Source organism: Corvus hawaiiensis (assembly GCF_020740725.1).
Source record: "Corvus hawaiiensis isolate bCorHaw1 chromosome 31 unlocalized genomic scaffold, bCorHaw1.pri.cur SUPER_31a, whole genome shotgun sequence".
In the NCBI taxonomy this organism is placed as follows: Eukaryota; Metazoa; Chordata; class Aves; order Passeriformes; family Corvidae; genus Corvus; species Corvus hawaiiensis.
Genome location: NW_025963246.1, coordinates 123,834 through 144,770, shown reverse-complemented (window position 1 = coordinate 144,770; position 20,937 = coordinate 123,834). Strand labels below are relative to the sequence as shown.

General features: G+C 61.7%; 2 pseudogenes; both read right to left on the bottom strand.

Moving 5' to 3' along the window:
- Positions 1-2,108: 2,108 nt before the first annotated feature.
- Positions 2,109-8,278, bottom strand: LOC125320604 (annotated as a pseudogene).
- On the bottom strand, positions 8,065-20,602 carry LOC125320607 (annotated as a pseudogene).
- Between the last annotated feature and the right edge of the window lie 335 nt (positions 20,603-20,937).

Below are 20,937 nucleotides of genomic sequence, written 5' to 3'. Positions count from 1 at the left end.
GGGAAACGTGAGGGGAAAAAGGGCGGGAAACGTGAGGGGAAAAGGGCGGGAAACGTGAGGGGAAAAAGGGCGGGAAACGTGAGGGGAAAAGGGCGGGAAACGTGAGGGGAAAAAGGGCGGGAAACGTGAGGAAAAAAAAGAGCGCGAAACGTGAGGGGAAAAAGGGCGGGAAACGTGAGGGGAAAAAGGGCGGGAAACCTGAGGGGAAAAAGGTGCTCTGCACCCCGAGACACCACAACGTGCTGGGGCTGGTCCTGCACGTACCACAAACCTCCCCAAAGCCCCCCAAACACCCCAGCACACTGGGGCTGCTCCTTCAGGCATCCCAAACCCAAAAAAGGACCCGTTACAATCAATGGGATGCCAAATAATGAGTCTGGGGGGGGGCTGCCAGTAATGGATCCACAAAAGTCAGTAGAGCTGCCAAATAGACACTGTGGGGGGAGCTGCCGAAAAGTGAACTCCTACAGTCAACGGAGGCTGCCAAATAGTGACCGCAAACGGGATGCCAGAAATGGTTCGATTCCAATCAATGAGGGCTGCCATATAGTGATCCCAAACCGGACTGCCAGACAGAGACCAATTCCAATCTACGGGCGCTGCCACATTGTCAGACACCAAAAACAACCCGCCCCAAACCCCCATAACCCCTCCTCCAACCACTAAAATCGCCACTAACCCCACACCCCCTTTAAGTCACCACCAAAAGGAACCCAGTTACCCCTAAAAATCCCCCCCAAAAAAACCCTCAATCCCCACATAAACAACCCCAGAACCTCCCAAGCCTCCTCCAAACCCCCTCCCCTAAACCCCCCGACCCGGGGGCCCGCCCAGCTCACCTCCGAGGGCTCCGGCCGCACCCTCACGACGCTGCTGCTGCTGCTGCTGAGCCAGAAGCCCCCCGAGAGCGGGGGCGCACCCCCAGAGCCGCCCCGGACGTGCCCTACCCCGAGGCCCTGCTGCTCACCCGCCCCTTCCTGCCCGAGCCTGAAAACGACGGCGACCCCAAGCTTTGGGGCAACCCCCGAGGGATTTGGGCCGAGCTCCCCCTCCCCGCTCACCTGCGGGATGCTCCCGGCGCCGCGGCGGACACAGCGGCCGCCGACCCCGCGCTTCCCCTGCTGCTTTTCCTCTTCCTGCTCCTCCTCTTCCTCTCTCGCTCCTCTTCCTCCCGCTCCTCCTCCCCCGCCTCCGCCTCCAGCCCGGCTCCTCCCGCTCCTCCTCCTTCCTAATCCCGCCTGCTTCTCCTCTTCTCTCCGCCCTTCTCCCGCTCCTTCCTCACCCCTCCTCCTCCTCCTGCTCCTCCTCCATCCCTTCTCCTGCTCCCCCCGGGCCCAGCGCCCGCCCTTGGCCCCCCCTTTTCCCGACGCCGCCGCACCCCGCGGGAGGAGCCGGGATGGAGCCGGCCCAGGCCGGGCTGGGGCAGCGCTGGGCTCTGGGCGCCCCCCACGCGCCCCCTCCCCAAATTCCCCTGGCGGCTCAGGGGGGTCCCGGCGCCTTTTGGGCTTCGCTGGGTGCCGGGGTGGGGTTCAGCTGCCTCCCAAGGCCCCCCCAGAGCGGGGTGACACGGGGGGGACACACGGGGGTCCCCATTCCCCATCCATCCCCGGCTTCTGCCCCTGCCAATCGCGGTCGCCCCCAAGTCCTTCCCCACTGCCCAACAATAAACGGCACCGGGCCGAACTGGGAAGCTTTATTGGGAACAGATAAGAACCAGAACAGGTAACAAAAATTCCTCCCGACCCCCATCACCCCCCAGCTGCCACAATCTTCCTCCCTTTGCACTTTCTCTTTGCACCTTTCTCCCCTAGGCATGCACAGGCTCTCCTTGACTGCTTCAGTATCTTATACTTGCACGGGTACAATGATTTGAACCCTTTAATCTGGCACGGGCACACCAGACCCAGCCTGGGCACACGGAGGGAATTTTCTCCCAACCAAATCCCAGCAGAACAAGGAGAAGGCAAAGAAATCTCTCCAACACCTTCCCCCCACCCAGCGCGGATCACCCGGAACGGGGGTCACCAGGGCTCTGCCCCACGGGGGGTCACTGGGGATCATCCAACGCCGATCCTCCCACGGGGGATGGAGCTGGAGCAGCGCACGAAGCTCTTCCCGCACTCGGGGCACTCGCGGGGCTGCCCTTACCGATGGCTCTGGTGGTGTCGGGCCAAATGAGAGATCTGTGAGAAGCTCTTCCCGCAATCGGGACACTCGTAGGGCCTCTCCCCGGTGTGGATGCGCCGGTGCCTGCTGAGGCTGGAGCTGTGCTTGAAGCCCATCCTGCAGTCGGGGCAGCGGAAGGGCCTCTCATCCGTGTGAACGCGCCCATGTTTGAGGAGGAGGGAGCTGCTCTGAAACCTCTTCCCACACTCCCCACACTCGTAGGGCCTCTCCCCAGTGTGGATCCTCTGGTGTGCCCTCAGGTCGGAGCTCCGGCTGAAGCCCTTCCCACACTCCTCACACTTGTAGCGCCATTACCTGGTGTGGATCTTCCGGTGTTTAATCAGCTGGCATTTGTAGCTGAAGCCTTTCCCACATTCCAGCAGTTGTGGGGCCATTCCCCAGTGTGAGTGCTCTGGTGTCCCAGCAGCTTGGAGCTGTCTCTGAAGCCCATCCCACATTCCAAGCACTTGTAGGGCTTTTCCCCAGTGTGGATCCTCCCTGGTGGGTGACCCAGGTAGATCTCAGTCTGAAGCTCTTCCCACACTCGCTGCACTTGTAGGGCTTTTCCCCCAGTGTGGATCCTCTGGTGCTGCATCAGACAGGAGTTGGTCCTGAAGCTCTTCCCACACTCCCCACACTTGTAGGGCTTTTCCCCGGTGTGGATCCTCTCGTGTACCCTCAGGTAGGAGCTCTGCCCAAAGGACATCCCACACTCCCCACACTCGTAGGGCCTCTCTCCAGTGTGGATCCTCTGGTGTTCACTCAGGCTGGAGCTGTCTCTGAAGCTCTTCCCACATTCCCCACACTCGTGGGGCCTCTCTCCGCTGTGGATGCTCTGGTGTTTAATCAAGCTGGAGCTGATTCTGAAGCTCTTCCCACACTCCCCACACTCGAAGGGCTTTTTCTCCAGTGTGGATCCTCTGGTGGCTGACCAGGTGGGAGCTCTGGCTGAAGCCCGTCCCACACTCCCCCACACTTGTAGGGCCATTCCCCGGTGTGGATCCTCTTGTGGCTGACGAGGTTGGAGCTGGAGCTGAAGCTCTTCCCACATTCCCCACACTTGTAGGGCTTTTCCCCAGTGTGGATCCTCTGGTGTTTAATCAGCAGGGAGCTGGAGCTGAAGCTCTTCCCACACTCCCCACACTCGTAGGGCTTTTCCCCAGTGTGGATCCTCTGATGCTGGCTCAGCTGGGAGTTGTTTCTGAAGCTCTTCCCACACTCCAAGCACTTGTGGGGCCAGTCTTCGGTGTGGATCCTCTGGTGTTTCCTCAGCTTGCAGATCCACCTGAAGCCCTTCCCACACTCCAAGGCACTTGTGGGGCTGCTCCCCGCCCTGAGCCTTCTCCCCCCACCTCTGAGCTCTGCCTGGATCTCCGGACGCCTTCCTGGCCCAGGGGGGCTCTTTCCTCCTTGGATCTCTCTGGGCTGCGTTTGCAGCCCCTCCTCGGGGGGGAACTCCGGGGCTTTTCCTCCTCCTCCATCCGGCCACGCCTTGGGAATGACAAATCCTGGGCTGGGGGGGAAAAACAAGGGCTGAGTGCCTTGGGCTGCGGGTTCCTCCTGACCAGGTCCATCTCTGGGAGTCTCCGGGGCTTTTATGTCCATAAAAACCCCAAACCATCACGATTCAGCCCAAAAACCCTCCCACCAGTTTGCCCCTCTCTGATCTCTCCACTTTGGGGTCCTGGGACTCTCCTTTCCCTGGCCTCATCGGGGTCCCACGGCTCCTGGGCTTCCCCCTCTCCATGGTCCCGCTCAGGGATGATCGGGGGGTTTTGGGGCTCCCAGGGGTCCCTTCTCCCCTGGTTCTCTGCTCCGGGCTTCCAGCAATCCCAGGGGTCCTCCCTTATCCAGGCTCTCCCCCTCTCCGGGCTGCCAGGGGGTCCCCCAGCTCCGGGATCGCCCCTCTCCCCTCACCCCATCCCGGGGCTCCCGGCGTTCCCCCTCCACCGCTCTCCTGGGGGACCCCAAGACCAATGTCCCCCTCCCACCCAGGCACTGGCACGGAGCCCCCAAAATATCCCCCAAAGCGCCATTTGCGGCTCAGCTTTGGGGTCCCAAAGGATCCAAACATCGCCCCCGTGCCAAAATGAAACCCTGCCAGGGACCCACAAAGAGATTGGGTGGGGGCTCCATCTGGAAGCTGCGAGCTCCAAACATCCCCCAAAGGAAAACGCTGCTTAGGGACCCCCCGAGGGATTTGGGGTGAGCTTCTGAGGGAAAAAAGGGCGGGAAACGTGAGGGGAAAATGGGCGGGAAACGTGAGGGGGGAAAAAGGGTGGGAAACGTGAGGGGGAGAAAAGGGCGGGAAACGCGATGGGAAAAAAGGCGGGGAAACGTGAGGGGAAAAAGGGCGGGAAACGTGAGGGGGAGAAAAGGGCTGGAAACGTGAGGGGAAAAAGGGCGGGAAACGTGAGGGGAAAAAGGTGCTCTGCACCCCGAGACACCACAACGCGCTGGGGCTGGTCCTGCACGTACCACAAACCTCCCACAGCCCCCCCAAACACCCCAGCACACTGGGGCTGCTCCTTCAGGTACCCCAACCCCAAAAAAGGACCCGTTACAATCAATGGGGTGCCAAATAAAGAGTCTGGGGGGGCTGCCAGAAAGGGATCTGTTATAGTCAATGGGGGCTGCAAAATAGTGACTTCAGGGGGCTGCCAAATATTGATTCAAATGGGGGCTGCCAGAAAGAGAGCTATTAAAGGCAATGCGGATGCCAAATAATAACCCCAAACGGGATGCCAGAAATGGATCCACAACAAGGCAAACAGGCCTGCCAAGTACTGATCCACACAAAAAAAAAAAGACCGGCCAGAAAGGGATCAATTCCAATCTATGGGCACTGCCACATTGTCAGACACCAAAAACAACCCCAAACCCCCATAACCCCTCCCCCAGCCACTAAAATCGCCACAAACTCCCACACCCCCTTTAAGTCACCACCAAAATAACCCAGTTACCTCTAAAAATCACCCCCAAAAAAACCCTCAATCCCCACATAAACAACCCCAGAACCTCCCAAGCCTCCCCCAAACCCCCTCCCCTAAACCCCCCGACCCGGGGGCCCGCCCAGCTCACCTCCGAGGGCTCCGGCCGCACCCTCACGACGCTGCTGCTGCTGCTGCTGAGCCAGAAGCCCCCCGAGAGCGGGGGGCGCACCCCCAGAGCCGCCCCGGACGTGCCCTACCCCGAGGCCCTGCTGCTCACCCGCCCCTTCCTGCCCGAGCCTGAAAACGACGGCGACCCCAAGCTTTGGGGCAACCCCCGAGGGATTTGGGCCGAGCTCCCCCTCCCCGCTCACCTGCGGGATGCTCCCGGCGCCGCGGCGGACACAGCGGCCGCCGACCCCGCGCTTCCCCTGCTGCTTTTCCTCTTCCTGCTCCTCCTCTTCCTCTCTCGCTCCTCTTCCTCCCGCTCCTCCTCCCCCGCCTCCGCCTCCAGCCCGGCTCCTCCCGCTCCTCCTCTTTCCTAATCCCGCCTGCTTCTCCTCTTCTCTCCGCCCTTCTCCCGCTCCTTCCTCACCCCTCCTCCTCCTCCTGCTCCTCCTCCATCCCTTCTCCTGCTCCCCCCGGGCCCAGCGCCCGCCCTTGGCCCCCCCTTTTCCCGACGCCGCCGCACCCCGCGGGAGGAGCCGGGATGGAGCCGGCCCAGGCCGGGCTGGGGCAGCGCTGGGCTCTGGGCGCCCCCCACGCGCCCCCTCCCCAAATTCCCCTGGCGGCTCAGGGGGGTCCCGGCGCCTTTTGGGCTTCGCTGGGTGCCGGGGTGGGGTTCAGCTGCCTCCCAAGGCCCCCCCAGAGCGGGGTGACACGGGGGGGACACACGGGGGTCCCCATTCCCCATCCATCCCCGGCTTCTGCCCCTGCCAATCGCGGTCGCCCCCAAGTCCTTCCCCACTGCCCAACAATAAACGGCACCGGGCCGAACTGGGAAGCTTTATTGGGAACAGATAAGAACCAGAACAGGTAACAAAAATTCCTCCCGACCCCCATCACCCCCCAGCTGCCACAATCTTCCTCCCTTTGCACTTTCTCTTTGCACCTTTCTCCCCTAGGCATGCACAGGCTCTCCTTGACTGCTTCAGTATCTTATACTTGCACGGGTACAATGATTTGAACCCTTTAATCTGGCACGGGCGCACCAGACCCAGCCTGGGCACACGGAGGGAATTTTCTCCCAACCAAATCCCAGCAGCACAAGGAGAAGGCAAAGAAATCTCTCCAACACCTTCCCCCCACCCAGTGCGGATCACCCGGAACAGGGGTCACCAGGGCTCTGCCCCACGGGGGACACTGGGGATCATCCAACGCCGATCCTCCCACGGGGGATGGAGCTGGAGCAGCGCACGAAGCTCTTCCCGCACTCGGGGCACTCGCGGGGCTGCCCTTACCGATGGCTCTGGTGGTGTCGGGCCAAATGAGAGATCTGTGAGAAGCTCTTCCCGCAATCGGGACACTCGTAGGGCCTCTCCCCGGTGTGGATACGCCGGTGCCTGCTGAGGCTGGAGCTGTGCTTGAAGCCCATCCTGCAGTCGGGGCAGCGGAAGGGCCTCTCATCCGTGTGAACGCGCCCATGTTTGAGGAGGAGGGAGCTGCTCTGAAACCTCTTCCCACACTCCCCACACTCGTAGGGCCTCTCCCCAGTGTGGATCCTCTGGTGTGCCCTCAGGTCGGAGCTCCGGCTGAAGCCCTTCCCACACTCCTCACACTTGTAGCGCCGTTCCCCGGTGTGGATCCTCCAGTGTTTAATCAGCTGGAATTTGTAGCTGAAGCCTTTCCCACATTCCCAGCAGTTGTGGGGCCATTCCCCAGTGTGAGTGCTCTGGTGTCCCAGCAGCTTGGAGCTGTCTCTGAAGCCCATCCCACATTCCAAGCACTTGTAGGGCTTTTCCCCAGTGTGGATCCTCTGGTGGGTGACCCAGTTAGAACTCAGTCTGAAGCTCTTCCCACACTCGCTGCACTTGTAGGGCTTTTCCCCGGTGTGGATCCTCTGATGTTCCCTCAGGTGAGCGCTGGTCCTGAAGCTCTTCCCACATTCCCCACACTTGTAGGGCCGTTCCCCAGTGTGGATCCTCTGGTGTATCCTCAGGCGGGTGCTCCGGCCGAAGGACATCCCACACTCCCCACACTCATAGGGCTTTTCCCCACTGTGGATCCTCTGGTGCCTGAGCAGCTTGGAGCTGATTCCGAAGCTCTTCCCACACTCCCCACACTCGTAGGGTCTATCTCCCGTGTGGATCCTCTGGTGTTCAGTCAGGCTGGAGCTGTAGCGGAAGCTCTTCCCGCACTCCCCACACTCGTAGGGCCTCTCTCCCGTGTGGATCCTCTGGTGTTCAGTCAGGCTGGAGCTGTAGCTGAAGCTCTTCCCACATTCCCCACACTCGTAGGGCCTCTCTCCAGTGTGGATCCTCTGGTGGCTGACCAGGGAGGAGCTGTCTCTGAAGCCCTTCCCACACTCTCCACACTCGTAGGGCCTCTCTCCGGTGTGGATCCTCTGGTGGATGACCAGGTTGGAGCTGGAGCTGAAGCTCTTCCCACACTCCCCACACTTGTAGGGCTTTTCCCCAGTGTGCATCCTCTGATGCTGGCTCAGCTGGGAGTTGTTTCTGAAGCTCTTCCCACACTCCAAGCACTTGTGGGGCCAGTCTTCGGTGTGGATCCTCTGGTGTTTCCTCAGCTTGCAGATCCACCTGAAGCCCTTCCCACACTCCAAGCACTTGTGGGGCTGCTCCCCGCCCTGAGCCTTCTCCCCCACCTCTGAGCTCTGCCTGGATCTCCGGACGCCTTCCTGGCCCAGGGGGGCCCTTTCCTCCTTGGATCTCTCTGGGCTGCGTTTGCAGCCCCTCCTCGGGGGGGAACTCCGGGGCTTTTCCTCCTCCTCTATCCGGCCACGCCTTGGGAATGACAAATCCTGGGCTGGGGGGAAAAACAAGGGCTGAGTGCCTTGGGCTGCAGGTTCCTCCTGACCAGGTCCATCTCTGGGAGTCTCCGGGGCTTTTATGTCCATGAAAACCCCAAACCACCACGATTCAGCCCAAAAAACCCTCCCACCAGTTGCCCCTCTCTGATCTCTCCACTTTGGGGTCCTGGGACTCTCCTTTCCCTGGCCTCATCGGGGTCCCACAGCTCCTGGGCTTCCCCCTCTCCGCGGTCCCGCTCAGGGATGATCCGGGGGGTTTTGGGGCTCCCAGGGGTCCCTTCTCCCCTGGTTCTCTGCTCTGGGCTTCCAGCAATCCCAGGGATCCCCCCTTATCCAGGCTCTCCCCCTCTCCGGGCTGCCGGGGGTCCCCCAGCTCCGGGATCGCCCCTCTCCCCTCACCCCATCCCGGGGCTCCCGGCGTTCCCCTCCACCGCTCTCCTGGGGGACCCCAAGACCGATGTCCCCCTCCCACCCAGGCACCGGCACGGAGCCCCCAAAATATCCCCCAAAGCGCCATTTGCGGCTCAGCTTTGGGGTCCCAAAGGATCCAAACATCGCCCCCGTGCCAAAATGAAACCCTGCCAGGGACCCACAAAGAGATTTGGGGCTCCATCCTGGAAGCTGCGAGCTCCAAACATCCCCCAAAGAAAAACGCTGCTTGGGAACCCCCCGAGGGATTTGGGGTGAGCTTCTGAGGGAAAAAAGGGCGGGAAACGTGAGGGGCAAAAAGGGTGGGAAACGTGAGGGGAGAAAAGGGCGGGAAACGTGAGGGGAAAAAGGGCGGGAAACGTGAGGGGAAAAGGGCGGGAAACGTGAGGGGAAAAAGGGCGGGAAACGTGAGGAAAAAAAAGAGCGGGAAACGTGAGGGGAAAAAGGGCGGGAAACGTGAGGGGAAAAAGGGCGGGAAACGTGAGGAAAAAAAAGAGCGGGAAACGTGAGGGGAAAAAGGTGCTCTGCACCCCGAGACACCACAACGCGCTGGGGCTGGTCCTGCACGTACCACAAACCTCCCCAAAGCCCCCCAAACACCCCAGCACACTGGGGCTGCTCCTTCAGGCACCCCAACCCCAAAAAAGGACCCGTTACAATCAATGGGATGCCAAATAATGAGTCTGGGGGGGGGCTGCCAGTAATGGATCCACAAAAGTCAGTAGAGCTGCCAAATAGACACTGTGGGGGGAGCTGCCGAAAAGTGAACTCCTACAGTCAACGGAGGCTGCCAAATAGTGACCGCAAACGGGATGCCAGAAATGGTTCGATTCCAATCAATGAGGGCTGCCATATAGTGATCCCAAACCGGACTGCCAGAAAGAGACCAATTCCAATCTACGGGCGCTGCCACATTGTCAGACACCAAAAACAACCCGCCCCAAACCCCCATAACCCCTCCTCCAACCACTAAAATCGCCACTAACCCCACACCCCCTTTAAGTCACCACCAAAATAACCCAGTTACGCCTAAAAATCACCCCCAAAAAAACCCTCAATCCCCACATAAACAACCCCACAACCTCCCAAGCCTCCCCCAAACCCCCTCCCCTAAACCCCCCGACCCGGGGGCGCGCCCAGCTCACCTCCGAGGGCTCCGGCCGCACCCTCACGACGCTGCTGCTGCTGCTGAGCCAGAAGCCCCCCGAGAGCGGGGGCGCACCCCCAGAGCCGCCCCGGACGTGCCCTACCCCGAGGCCCTGCTGCTCACCCGCCCCTTCCTGCCCGAGCCTGAAAACGACGGCGACCCCAAGCTTTGGGGCAACCCCCGAGGGATTTGGGCCGAGCTCCCCCTCCCCGCTCACCTGCGGGATGCTCCCGGCGCCGCGGCGGACACAGCGGCCGCCGACCCCGCGCTTCCCCTGCTGCTTTTCCTCTTCCTGCTCCTCCTCTTCCTCTCTCGCTCCTCTTCCTCCCGCTCCTCCTCCCCCGCCTCCGCCTCCAGCCCGGCTCCTCCCGCTCCTCCTCCTTCCTAATCCCGCCTGCTTCTCCTCTTCTCTCCGCCCTTCTCCCGCTCCTTCCTCACCCCTCCTCCTCCTCCTCCTCCTCCTGCTCCTCCTCCATCCCTTCTCCTGTTCCCCCCGGGCCTAGCGCCCGCCCTTGGCCCCCCCTTTTCCCGACGCCGCCGCACCCCGCGGGAGGAGCCGGGATGGAGCCGGCCCAGGCCGGGCTGGGGCAGCGCTGGGCTCTGGGCGCCCCCCACGCGCCCCCTCCCCAAATTCCCCTGGCGGCTCAGGGGGGTCCCGGCGCCTTTTGGGCTTCGCTGGGTGCCGGGGTGGGGTTCAGCTGCCTCCCAAGGCCCCCCCAGAGCGGGGTGACACGGGGGGGACACACGGGGGTCCCCATTCCCCATCCATCCCCGGCTTCTGCCCCTGCCAATCGCGGTCGCCCCCAAGTCCTTCCCCACTGCCCAACAATAAACGGCACCGGGCCGAACTGGGAAGCTTTATTGGGAACAGATAAGAACCAGAACAGGTAACAAAAATTCCTCCCGACCCCCATCACCCCCCAGCTGCCACAATCTTCCTCCCTTTGCACTTTCTCTTTGCACCTTTCTCCCCTAGGCATGCACAGGCTCTCCTTGACAGCTTCAGTATCTTATACTTGCACGGGTACAATGATTTGAACCCTTTCAACTGGCACGGGCACACCAGACCCAGCCTGGGCACACGGAGGGAATTTTCTCCCAACCAAATCCCAGCAGCACAAGGAGAAGGCAAAGAAATCTCTCCAACGCCTTCCCCCCACCCAGCGCGGATCACCCGGAACGGGGGTCACCAGGGCTCTGCCCCACGGGGGTCACTGGGGATCATCCAACGCCGATCCTCCCACGGGGGATGGAGCTGGAGCAGCGCACGAAGCTCTTCCCGCACTCGGGGCACTCGCGGGGCTGCCCTTACCGATGGCTCTGGTGGTGTCGGGCCAAATGAGAGATCTGTGAGAAGCTCTTCCCGCAATCGGGACACTCGTAGGGCCTCTCCCCGCTGTGGATGCGCCGGTGCCTGCTGAGGCTGGAGCTGTGCTTGAAGCCCATCCTGCAGTCGGGGCAGCGGAAGGGCCTCTCATCCGTGTGAACGCGCCCATGTTTGAGGAGGAGGGAGCTGCTCTGAAACCTCTTCCCACACTCCCCACACTCGTAGGGCTTTTCCCCAGTGTGGATCCCCTGGTGTGCCCTCAGGTCGGAGCTCCGGCTGAAGCCCTTCCCACACTCCTCACACTTGTAGCGCCGTTCCCCGGTGTGGATCCTCCGGTGTTTAATCAGCTGGCATTTGTAGCTGAAGCCTTTCCCACATTCCCAGCAGTTGTGGGGCCATTCCCCAGTGTGAGTGCTCTGGTGTCCCAGCAGCTTGGAGCTGTCTCTGAAGCCCATCCCACATTCCAAGCACTTGTAGGGCTTTTCCCCAGTGTGGATCCTCTGGTGGGTGACCCAGTTAGAACTCAGTCTGAAGCTCTTCCCACACTCGCTGCACTTGTAGGGCTTTTCCCCGGTGTGGATCCTCTGATGTTCCCTCAGGTGAGCACTGGTCCTGAAGCTCTTCCCACATTCCCCACACTTGTAGGGCCGTTCCCCAGTGTGGATCCTCTGGTGTATCTTCAGGCGGGTGCTCCGGCCGAAGGACATCCCACACTCCCCACACTCATAGGGCTTTTCCCCACTGTGGATCCTCTGGTGCCTGAGCAGCTTGGAGCTGATTCCGAAGCTCTTCCCACACTCCCCACACTCGTAGGGTCTATCTCCCGTGTGGATCCTCTGGTGTTCAGTCAGGCTGGAGCTGTAGCGGAAGCTCTTCCCACACTCCCCACACTCGTAGGGCCTCTCTCCCGTGTGGATCCTCTGGTGTTCAGTCAGGCTGGAGCTGTAGCTGAAGCTCTTCCCACACTCCCCACACTCGTAGGGCCTCTCTCCAGTGTGGATCCTCTGGTGGCTGACCAGGGAGGAGCTGTCTCTGAAGCCCTTCCCACACTCTCCACACTCGTAGGGCCTCTCTCCGGTGTGGATCCTCTGGTGGATGACCAGGTTGGAGCTGGAGCTGAAGCTCTTCCCACACTCCCCACACTCGTAGGGCTTTTCCCCAGTGTGCATCCTCTGATGCTGGCTCAGCTGGGAGTTATTTCCGAACCTCTTCCCACACTCCAAGCACTTGTGGGGCCAGTCTTCGGTGTGGATCCTCTGGTGTTTCCTCAGCTTGCAGATCCACCTGAAGCCCTTCCCACACTCCAAGCACTTGTGGGGCTGCTCCCCGCCCTGAGCCTTCTCCCCCACCTCTGAGCTCTGCCTGGATCTCCGGACGCCTTCCTGGCCCAGGGGGGCCCTTTCCTCCTTGGATCTCTCTGGGCTGCGTTTGCAGCCCCTCCTCGGGGGGGAACTCCGGGGCTTTTCCTCCTCCTCCATCCGGCCACGCCTTGGGAATGACAAATCCTGGTCTGGGGGGAAAAACAAGGGCTGAGTGCCTTGGGCTGCGGGTTCCTCCTGACCAGGTCCATCTCTGGGAGTCTCCGGGGCTTTTATGTCCATAAAAACCCCAAACCACCACGATTCAGCCCAAAAAACCCTCCCACCAGTTGCCCCTCTCTGATCTCTCCACTTTGGGGTCCTGGGACTCTCCTTTCCCTGGCCTCATCGGGGTCCCACGGCTCCTGGGCTTCCCCCTCTCCGCGGTCCTGCTCAGGGATGATCGGGGGGTTTTGGGGCTCCCAGGGGTCCCTTCTCCCCTGGTTCTCTGCTCCGGGCTTCCAGCAATCCCAGGGGTCCTCCCTTATCCAGGCTCTCCCCCTCTCCGGGCTGCCGGGGGTCCCCCAGCTCCGGGATCGCCCCTCTCCCCTCACCCCATCCCGGGGCTCCCGGCGTTCCCCTCCACCGCTCTCCCGGGGGACCCCAAGACCGATGTCCCCCTCCCACCCAGGCACCGGCACGGAGCCCCCAAAATATCCCCCAAAGCGCCATTTGCGGCTCAGCTTTGGGGTCCCAAAGGATCCAAACATCGCCCCCGTGCCAAAATGAAACCCTGCCAGGGACCCACAAAGAGATTTGGGGCTCCATCCTGGAAGCTGCGAGCTCCAAACATCCCCCAAAAGAAAAACGCTGCTTGGGAACCCCCCGAGGGATTTGAGGTGAACTTCTGACGGAAAAAAGGGCGGGAAACGTGAGGGGCAAAAAGGGCGGGAAACGTGAGGGGAAAAAGGGCGGGAAACGTGAGGGGAAAAGGGCGGGAAACGTGAGGGGAAAAAGGGCGGGAAACGTGAGGGGAAAAGGGCGGGAAACGTGAGGGGAAAAAGGGCGGGAAACGTGAGGAAAAAAAAGAGCGCGAAACGTGAGGGGAAAAAGGGCGGGAAACGTGAGGGGAAAAAGGGCGGGAAACCTGAGGGGAAAAAGGTGCTCTGCACCCCGAGACACCACAACGTGCTGGGGCTGGTCCTGCACGTACCACAAACCTCCCCAAAGCCCCCCAAACACCCCAGCACACTGGGGCTGCTCCTTCAGGCATCCCAAACCCAAAAAAGGACCCGTTACAATCAATGGGATGCCAAATAATGAGTCTGGGGGGGGGCTGCCAGTAATGGATCCACAAAAGTCAGTAGAGCTGCCAAATAGACACTGTGGGGGGAGCTGCCGAAAAGTGAACTCCTACAGTCAACGGAGGCTGCCAAATAGTGACCGCAAACGGGATGCCAGAAATGGTTCGATTCCAATCAATGAGGGCTGCCATATAGTGATCCCAAACCGGACTGCCAGACAGAGACCAATTCCAATCTACGGGCGCTGCCACATTGTCAGACACCAAAAACAACCCGCCCCAAACCCCCATAACCCCTCCTCCAACCACTAAAATCGCCACAAACCCCACACCCCCTTTAAGTCACCACCAAAATAACCCAGTTACCCCTAAAAATCCCCCCCAAAAAAACCCTCAATCCCCACATAAACAACCCCAGAACCTCCCAAGCCTCCCCCAAACCCCCTCCCCTAAACCCCCCGACCCGGGGGCCCGCCCAGCTCACCTCCGAGGGCTCCGGCCGCACCCTCACGACGCTGCTGCTGCTGCTGAGCCAGAAGCCCCCCGAGAGCGGGGGCGCACCCCCAGAGCCGCCCCGGACGTGCCCTACCCCGAGGCCCTGCTGCTCACCCGCCCCTTCCTGCCCGAGCCTGAAAACGACGGCGACCCCAAGCTTTGGGGCAACCCCCGAGGGATTTGGGCCGAGCTCCCCCTCCCCGCTCACCTGCGGGATGCTCCCGGCGCCGCGGCGGACACAGCGGCCGCCGACCCCGCGCTTCCCCTGCTGCTTTTCCTCTTCCTGCTCCTCCTCTTCCTCTCTCGCTCCTCTTCCTCCCGCTCCTCCTCCCCCGCCTCCGCCTCCAGCCCGGCTCCTCCCGCTCCTCCTCCTTCCTAATCCCGCCTGCTTCTCCTCTTCTCTCCGCCCTTCTCCCGCTCCTTCCTCACCCCTCCTCCTCCTCCTGCTCCTCCTCCATCCCTTCTCCTGCTCCCCCCGGGCCCAGCGCCCGCCCTTGGCCCCCCCTTTTCCCGACGCCGCCGCACCCCGCGGGAGGAGCCGGGATGGAGCCGGCCCAGGCCGGGCTGGGGCAGCGCTGGGCTCTGGGCGCCCCCCACGCGCCCCCCTCCCCAAATTCCCCTGGCGGCTCAGGGGGGTCCCGGCGCCTTTTGGGCTTCGCTGGGTGCCGGGGTGGGGTTCAGCTGCCTCCCAAGGCCCCCCCAGAGCGGGGTGACACGGGGGGGGACACACGGGGGTCCCCATTCCCGATCCATCCCCGGCTTCTGCCCCTGCCAATCGCGGTCGCCCCCAAGTCCTTCCCCACTGCCCAACAATAAACGGCACCGGGCCGAACTGGGAAGCTTTATTGGGAACAGATAAGAACCAGAACAGGTAACAAAAATTCCTCCCGACCCCCATCACCCCCCCAGCTGCCACAATCTTCCTCCCTTTGCACTTTCTCTTTGCACCTTTCTCCCCTAGGCATGCACAGGCTCTCCTTGACTGCTTCAGTATCTTATACTTGCACGGGTACAATGATTTGAACCCTTTAATCTGGCACGGGCACACCAGACCCAGCCTGGGCACACGGAGGGAATTTTCTCCCAACCAAATCCCAGCAGCACAAGGAGAAGGCAAAGAAATCTCTCCAACACCTTCCCCCCACCCAGCGCGGATCACCCGGAACGGGGGTCACCAGGGCTCTGCCCCACGGGGGTCACTGGGGATCATCCAACGCCGATCCTCCCACGGGGGATGGAGCTGGAGCAGCGCACGAAGCTCTTCCCCGCACTCGGGGCACTCGCGGGGCTGCCCTTACCGATGGCTCTGGTGGTGTCGGGCCAAATGAGAGATCTGTGAGAAGCTCTTCCCGCAATCGGGACACTCGTAGGGCCTCTCCCCGGTGTGGATGCGCCGGTGCCTGCTGAGGCTGGAGCTGTGCTTGAAGCCCATCCTGCAGTCGGGGCAGCGGAAGGGCCTCTCATCCGTGTGAACGCGCCCATGTTTGAGGAGGAGGGAGCTGCTCTGAAACCTCTTCCCACACTCCCCACACTCGTAGGGCTTTTCCCCAGTGTGGATCCCCTGGTGTGCCCTCAGGTCGGAGCTCCGGCTGAAGCCCTTCCCACACTCCTCACACTTGTAGCGCCGTTCCCCAGTGTGGATCCTCCGGTGTTTAATCTGCTGGCATTTGTAGCTGAAGCCTTTCCCACATTCCCAGCAGTTGTGGGGCCATTCCCCAGTGTGAGTGCTCTGGTGTCCCAGCAGCTTGGAGCTGTCTCTGAAGCCCATCCCACATTCCAAGCACTTGTAGGGCTTTTTCCCCAGTGTGGATCCTCTGGTGGGTGACCCAGGTAGATCTCAGTCTGAAGCTCTTCCCACACTCGCTGCACTTGTAGGGCTTTTCCCCGGTGTGGATCCTCTGATGTTCCCTCAGGTGAGCGCTGGTCCTGAAGCTCTTCCCACATTCCCCACACTTGTAGGGCCGTTCCCCAGTGTGGATCCTCTGGTGTATCCTCAGGCGGGTGCTCCGGCCGAAGGACATCCCACACTCCCCACACTCATAGGGCTTTTCCCCACTGTGGATCCTCTGGTGCCTGAGCAGCTTGGAGCTGATTCCGAAGCTCTTCCCACATTCCCCACACTCGTAGGGTCTATCTCCCGTGTGGATCCTCTGGTGTTCAGTCAGGCTGGAGCTGTAGCGGAAGCTCTTCCCGCACTCCCCACACTCGTAGGGCCTCTCTCCCGTGTGGATCCTCTGGTGTTCAGTCAGGCTGGAGCTGTAGCTGAAGCTCTTCCCACATTCCCCACACTCGTAGGGCCTCTCTCCAGTGTGGATCCTCTGGTGGCTGACCAGGGAGGAGCTGTCTCTGAAGCCCTTCCCACAGTCCCCACACTCGTAGGGCCTCTCTCCGGTGTGGATCCTCTGGTGGATGACCAGGTTGGAGCTGGAGCTGAAGCTCTTCCCACACTCCCCACACTCGTAGGGCTTTTCCCCAGTGTGCATCCTCTGATGCTGGCTCAGCTGGGAGTTATTTCCGAACCTCTTCCCACACTCCAAGCACTTGTGGGGCCAGTCTTCGGTGTGGATCCTCTGGTGTTTCCTCAGCTTGCAGATCCACCTGAAGCCCTTCCCACACTCCAAGCACTTGTGGGGCTGCTCCCCGCCCTGAGCCTTCTCCCCCACCTCTGAGCTCTGCCTGGATCTCCGGACGCCTTCCTGGCCCAGGGGGGCTCTTTCCTCCTTGGATCTCTCTGGGCTGCGTTTGCAGCCCCTCCTCGGGGGGGATCTCCGGGGCTTTTCCTCCTCCTCCATCCGGCCACGCCTTGGGAATGACAAATCCTGGGCTGGGGGGGAAAAACAAGGGCTGAGTGCCTTGGGCTGCAGGTTCCTCCTGACCAGGTCCATCTCTGGGAGTCTCCGGGGCTTTTATGTCCATAAAAACCCCAAACCACCACGATTCAGCCCAAAAACCCTCCCACCAGTTGCCCCTCTCTGATCTCTCCACTTTGGGGTCCTGGGACTCTCCTTTCCCTGGCCTCATCGGGGTCCCACGGCTCCTGGGCTTCCCCCTCTCCGCGGTCCCGCTCAGGGATGATCCGGGGGGTTTTTGGGGCTCCCAGGGGTCCCTTCTCCCCTGGTTCTCTGCTCCGGGCTTCCAGCAATCCCAGGGATCCCCCCTTATCCAGGCTCTCCCCCTCTCCGGGCTGCCGGGGGTCCCCCAGCTCCGGGATCGCCCCTCTCCCCCTCACCCCATCCCGAGGCTCCCGGCGTTCCCCTCCACCGCTCTCCCGGGGGACCCCAAGACCGATGTCCCCCTCCCACCCAGGCACCGGCACGGAGCCCCCAAAATATCCCCCAAAGCGCCATTTGCGGCTCAGCTTTGGGGTCCCAAAGGATCCAAACATCGCCCCTGTGCCAAAATGAAACCCTGCCAGGGACCCACAAAGAGATTTGGGGCTCCATCCTGGAAGCTGCGAGCTCCAAACATCCCCCAAAGAAAAACGCTGCTCAGGGACCCCCCGAGGGATTTGGGGTGAGCTTCTGAGGGAAAAAAGGGTGGGAAACGTGAGGGGGAAAAAAGGGCTGGAAACGTGAGGAAAAAAGAGCGGGAAACGTGAGGGGAAAAAGGGCGGGAAACCTGAGGGGAAAAAGGGCGGGAAACATGAGGGGAAAAAGGTGCTCTGCACCCCGAGACACCACAACGCGCTGGGGCTGGTCCTGCACTTACCACAAACCTCCCCAAAGACCCCCAAACACCCCAGCACACTGGGGCTGCTCCTTCAGGCACCCCAACCCCAAAAAAGGACCCGTTACAATCAATGGGGTGCCAAATAATGAGTCTGGGGGGGGGCTGCCAGTAATGGATCCACAAAAGTCAGTAGAGCTGCCAAATAGACACTGTGGGGGGAGCTGCCGAAAAGTGAACTCCTACAGTCAACGGAGGCTGCCAAATAGTGACCGCAAACGGGATGCCAGAAATGGTTCGATTCCAATCAATGAGGGCTGCCATATAGTGATCCCAAACCGGACTGCCAGACAGAGACCAATTCCAATCTACGGGCGCTGCCACATTGTCAGACACCAAAAACAACCCGCCCCAAACCCCCATAACCCCTCCTCCAACCACTAAAATCGCCACAAACCCCACACCCCCTTTAAGTCACCACCAAAATAACCCAGTTACCCCTAAAAATCCCCCCCCAAAAAACCCTCAATCCCCACATAAACAACCCCAGAACCTCCCAAGCCTCCCCCAAACACCCTCCCCTAAACCCCCCGACCCGGGGGCCCGCCCAGCTCACCTCCGAGGGCTCCGGCCGCACCCTCACGACGCTGCTGCTGCTGCTGAGCCAGAAGCCCCCCGAGAGCGGGGGCGCACCCCCAGAGCCGCCCCGGACGTGCCCTACCCCGAGGCCCTGCTGCTCACCCGCCCCTTCCTGCCCGAGCCTGAAAACGACGGCGACCCCCAAGCTTTGGGGCAACCCCCGAGGGATTTGGGCCGAGCTCCCCCTCCCCGCTCACCTGCGGGATGCTCCCGGCGCCGCGGCGGACACAGCGGCCGCCGACCCCGCGCTTCCCCTGCTGCTTTTCCTCTTCCTGCTCCTCCTCTTCCTCTCTCGCTCCTCTTCCTCCCGCTCCTCCTCCCCCGCCTCCGCCTCCAGCCCGGCTCCTCCCGCTCCTCCTCCTTCCTAATCCCGCCTGCTTCTCCTCTTCTCTCCGCCCTTCTCCCGCTCCTTCCTCACCCCTCCTCCTCCTCCTGCTCCTCCTCCATCCCTTCTCCTGCTCCCCCCGGGCCCAGCGCCCGCCCTTGGCCCCCCCTTTTCCCGACGCCGCCGCACCCCGCGGGAGGAGCCGGGATGGAGCCGGGCCAGGCCGGGCTGGGGCAGCGCTGGGCTCTGGGCGCCCCCCACGCGCCCCCTCCCCAAAGTCCCCTGGCGGCTCAGGGGGGTCCCGGCGCCTTTTGGGCTTCGCTGGGTGCCGGGGTGGGGTTCAGCTGCCTCCCAAGGCCCCCCCAGAGCGGGGTGACACGGGGGGGACACACGGGGGGTCCCCATTCCCCGATCCATCCCCGGCTTCTGCCCCTGCCAATCGCGGTCGCCCCCAAGTCCTTAATAAACGGCACCGGGCCGAACTGGGAAGCTTTATTGGGAAACAGATAAGAACCAGAACAGGTAACAAAAATTCCTCCCGACCCCCATCACCCCCCAGCTGCCACAATCTTCCTCCCTTTGCACTTTCTCTTTGCACCTTTCTCCCCTAGGCATGCACAGGCTCTCCTTGACTGCTTCAGTATCTTATACTTGCACGGGTACAATGATTTGAACCCTTTAATCTGGCACGGGCACACACCAGACCCAGCCTGGGCACACGGAGGGAATTTTCTCCCAACCAAATCCCAGCAGAACAAGGAGAAGGCAAAGAAATCTCTCCAACACCTTCCCCCCACCCAGCGCGGATCACCCGGAACGGGGGTCACCAGGGCTCTGCACCACGGGGGTCACTGGGGATCATCCAGCGCCGACCCTCCCACGGGGGATGGAGCTGGAGCAGCGCACGAAGCTCTTCCCGCACTCGGGGCACTCGCGGGGCTGCCCTTACCGATGGCTCCGGTGGTGTCGGGCCAAATGAGAGATCTGTGAGAAGCTCTTCCCGCAATCGGGACACTCGTAGGGCCTCTCCCCGGTGTGGATGCGCCGGTGCCTGCTGAGCTGGAGCTGTGCTTGAAGCCCATCCTGCAGTCGGGGCAGCGGAAGGGCCTCTCATCCGTGTGAACGCGCCCATGTTTGAGGAGGAGGGAGCTGCTCTGAAACCTCTTCCCACACTCCCCACACTCGTAGGGCCTCTCCCCAGTGTGGATCCTCTGGTGTGCCCTCAGGTCGGAGCTCCGGCTGAAGCCCCTTCCCACACTCCTCACACTTGTAGCGCCGTTCCCCAGTGTGGATGCTCCGGTGTTCCATCAGCTGGAATTTGTAGCTGAAGCCTTTCCCACATTCCCAGCAGTTGTGGGGCCATTCCCCAGTGTGAGTGCTCTGGTGTCCCAGCAGCTTGGAGCTGTTTCTGAAGCCCATCCCACATTCCAAGCACTTGTAGGGCTTTTCCCAGTGTGGATCCTCTGGTGTGCCCTCAGGAAGGCACTGGTCCTGAAGCCCTTCCCACACTCCCCACACTCGTAGGGCCTCTCCCCCGTGTGGATCCTCTGGTGTTCAGTCAGGCTGGAGCTGATTCTGAATCTCTTCCCACACTCCCCACACTCGTAGGGCCTCTCTCCAAAGTGGATCCTCTGGTGTTTAATCAGGATGGAGCTGTTTCTGAAGCCCATCCCACATTCCAAGCACTTGTAGAGCTTTTTCCCCAGCGTGGATCCTCTGGTGTATCCTCAGGCAGGCGCTCCAGCCGAAGGACATCCCACACTCCCCACACTCGTAGGGCTTTTCCCCAGTGTGCATCCTCTGATGCTGGCTCAGCTGGGAGTTGCTTCCGAAGCCCTTCCCACACTCCAAGCACTTGTGGGGCTGCTCCCCGCCCTGAGCCTTCTCCCCCACCTCTGAGCTCTGCCTGGATCTCCGGACGCCTTCCTGGCCCAGGGGGGCTCTTTCCTCCTTGGATCTCTCTGGCTGCGTTTGCAGCCCCTCCTCGGGGGGATCTCCGGGGCTTTTCCTCCTCCTCCATCCGGCCACGCCTTGGGAATGACAAATCCTGGGCTGGGGGGAAAAACAAGGGCTGAGTGCCTTGGGCTGCGGGTTCCTCCTGACCAGGTCCATCTCTGGGAGTCTCCGGGGCTTTTATGTCCATAAAAACCCCAAACCATCACGATTCAGCCCAAAAACCCTCCCACCAGTTGCCCCTCTCTGATCTCTCCACTTTGGGGTCCT